The following is a 3416-nucleotide window of genomic DNA, read 5'->3' as shown; positions in this document are numbered from 1 at the left end:
ATGAATAAAATATTCGAAAAACCATTTACCCCTAAAACACAAAAAGACCATTTATTTATACCCCTGCTCTATTGTAGGTCTATTTATATTTTTATTTTTGCAAAAATGGGATTAAAAGGTGAGAAATGCAACCAACTAAGCTACTAAGATATCCGCTCTATTGTAGGTTTCGATCCTCGTCTCATATAAATTTTTTCTAAACTTGTAAGAATGTGCTATGGCATTAGAGGTTAATCCATACAAGTGAACATCTTACATGGATCCTATGTTTACTTGCATTTAGATATGTAATATTTACTTTTGGGCGGAACTAGGAAATCACTGTATACATAAGATCAAAATTATTATTTTTTATGTACATATAGTTGATGGTGAATTGCATTGGCTTTTTTGTGTGTTTACTTATTTTTTAATCCCCTCATTGCAAATTCTTTCTTTTCCACTTCTTTTGGGTGAACTGATTGAACGGATAATTAGCGGAAGGTGTTTGGTAGGTGGTGATATTGATTTATAACCTTAATGTCCTGCAAGTTGCTGTAATTTGGCTAGTTTCAATGCCTAACTAGCGACAGCTCTTAACTTTTTTCCCCCTTGGCAGTTAAAGTCTCAAAGAATGAGGGTAAATGAAATCCGCTGGCATGAATATTTGTCTTTATCATTGTGCTCAAAGAACCTTCTTTTCCTTTCAAAATCATGTTACTTGATTTGTTAAACCACCTATGTTCTATTCTAAAGATCTTTTGAATGCTTAATTTCGGGCGACTGTGCATACGAGAATTCAGGTAAGTTTATCAAATTATGTTTGTATACCATTCCTTTTTTGGTTTTAATTGATGCGGGTTTTATTTGATGTTAGTTTTATGGATTACTTGCTTTGTGGATTATATTAGTTTCTACTGGCTTTTGCTTATGTCATCTTACTCATCTACAAATTTGATTTTTTTGTAGGAAAGCAGGAGTACCACAAGGTTTCAAGAATTGTCAGTTCCATAGGGTGATTAAGGACTTCATGATCGAAGGTGGTGATTTTCTGAAGATTGCTTTCTCTAGCCTTGACTTTGTATTAGGATTCTACATTGAGTGTTATTTTGTAATGACAGCTCCCAGTTCCATAGTTCCATAGGAATTCGGGTGATTGACGACTTTATGAAGGACTTCTGTCTCTCTCTGTGTGTCTAGCCCTAACTATGGCTTCTTTTATTGAAACTTCAAAGTGTGTCTCAGTGTGTTACCACCTATTTGACATATACTATAATATCTCTGAGAGTCGTGGTTTATACACATTATAAGTTATGCCTCCATTAGTTATTGTTGCGAGCATAACATGCACCTTCTTCACTGCCCCATCATCTCATTAAAATTGAACATGCTTCATTTTGAATTCTTGCTCTTATGGTCTGTGCATAGAATTCTATATCAAGTAGTTTATACTAAATGCCGCGAGCCTTCCCTTAGTTTCCTTGATTGCTTTGTGTGGGAAAATAATTTCCCAGATTATCGTACGAGTATATTAATTTTGCAAAAAGATGGCGGTTCAGCCTACAAGGATTTGATTCTACAGATTACTGATAGAAATCTTCTGCAGTGTTGTGAAAGATTATTTTTTCACGATGTATCCTCTATCACTTATGAAGCTGATCTTATATCTGAAATATAAGTTAAATATAACCAGTTTGGTTCTCAAAATCTTACTGCAGTATGCTCTTGATGTCGTTTGAGAATATTAACATGCTTTAGATCATCGAACAATTTGTGAACGAGGGATAGAATGAATTCCCTTGTGTACAGGTACTTGTTTCCTTGTTTGGTCTAGTTTGCTGTCCTCTGAATAATTTTGGATGTATTATGCAGTCTATATATCTTTTAGTTTTCGTATTCATGAAGAAATGGATCAGTTGATGAACCTCGAGTTTCATTGCCCCAATTTAGAATGGAAATTGTTACAAGTAGAAAATCATGAATTCATCAGGCATTTGGGTTCTAATTCTAAACTCACTTTTTAGCTAAGTTGGTCGGACTCTTCGATCCTCCAAAAATAGTGTATTTTGAAGGTTCCGATACAAATGAGGCAATATTTTTGGAGAGTTCAAGCAACTTAGGATGCAACTATGATTCAAACACAACTGTTCTTTAGGTGCATAGTGCCTTTAAAGTGTCTAACAATATGCATACAGTGAATGCTAATCTACAAGTTACTTTTTTATTTAGTACATATGTTTCTGCTGAATTTGTTTTCCCTTTTCCAAACTTTAAATATGCATGTATGTGGGTTCTAAGTTGAGTTGAGTTGTTACTGCTATCTTGTTCCTCCTTGCCTGCATCTTGTTCGAAACAATTAATTCGGACTCTTGTAATGCTTGTTCTAGAGGATTGTTGACAAATTTTGGGTTGCTACAGTGTTGCTCCTTTTTAATTTACTACGTATGTTTCCACTGAATTCGTTCTCCCTTATTAATTGGTTTCCCAGGATGTGTTTAATCTTAGCTTGGTTGTGCCACTCATGCATACTTATATAATTTATCATAATATTTCCTTCATGAGTGACCATTTTGACTAAATGACATGTGTTGCCATTAGTGTGCAGCTGCCTTTGCACTACACATGGCCCTAAGATCCAGGATCGATTTGATAATAACCGGCACTCCTGATTGGACATGTAAAGTACAGATTGTCAACATCAGTCGAGAGAGAAAAAGCTCTGAGAAGCAAATCTTATTCCAAAATCTCCTTTTAAGAAGATGAAGAGGTACTCCCACCTATATAGTGCTGTTATATACTACTGTATGCATAGTTATTATATGTTTGCCTCCATCTTACCAAATATTTCAAATATACAGGGCCAACAAATTAGGGCTGCTGTGAATGGAGATGACATTGCATATTATGCGGACAAGTTGGTTCTCTTCAACACCTACCTGATCTCGACTGTACGGGTAAAGGATTCGCCAAAATCATATGCTCGGCCAATTCATACATATTACTGGATACTTGATAAGGAAACAATAGTTGAACGTATCAATCCCAATGATGAGATTGAAAAGCCCTTGACACCGCCGACTAAGTTGAATCTCACGCCTTTAGCCAATGTTACTTAGCTGACACCCACTCCTTTTGTAGAAATTGGTATATTACTCTTGTCAAATGTTGTACAACTGAAATTTACATGCCTGCACAGATAGATGCTAAATATTTCCTCCTATTTCTGACTACTAAATATTCTAGGAGTTGTTATTCGTTGTGGCCCTAAGAAATATATAGGCCGCACTTAAATAAGTGTCGAGAGATCACCATAGCTGACGATCAATAAGTATACCTTTTACAGAAGATATTAAAGATTCTACTTTACAGTACTTGCGCTTTTATAATAGATTCCAAAACAAATGATAATTACTTTTGCAACTTTTAGGAACATTTAG

The 3416-nt window shown here is 35.1% G+C and overlaps 1 long non-coding RNA gene across 1 annotated transcript in view; it reads left to right on the top strand.

Moving 5' to 3' along the window:
- LOC107851903 overlaps positions 1-3003 on the top strand; it is a 6417-nt gene extending 3414 nt beyond the window's left edge. The window contains exons 2-4 of the long non-coding RNA XR_001669228.2: positions 949-1019; positions 2578-2746; positions 2838-3003. This is a non-coding gene — a long non-coding RNA (uncharacterized LOC107851903). The remainder of the gene's footprint in view (positions 1-948; positions 1020-2577; positions 2747-2837) is intronic.
- The last annotated feature ends 413 nt before the right edge of the window (positions 3004-3416 follow it).

The sequence above is a fragment of the Capsicum annuum genome, chromosome 12 (assembly GCF_002878395.1).
Source record: "Capsicum annuum cultivar UCD-10X-F1 chromosome 12, UCD10Xv1.1, whole genome shotgun sequence".
Classification (NCBI taxonomy): Eukaryota; Viridiplantae; Streptophyta; class Magnoliopsida; order Solanales; family Solanaceae; genus Capsicum; species Capsicum annuum.
This window is presented reverse-complemented; position numbering and strand designations above follow the sequence as displayed.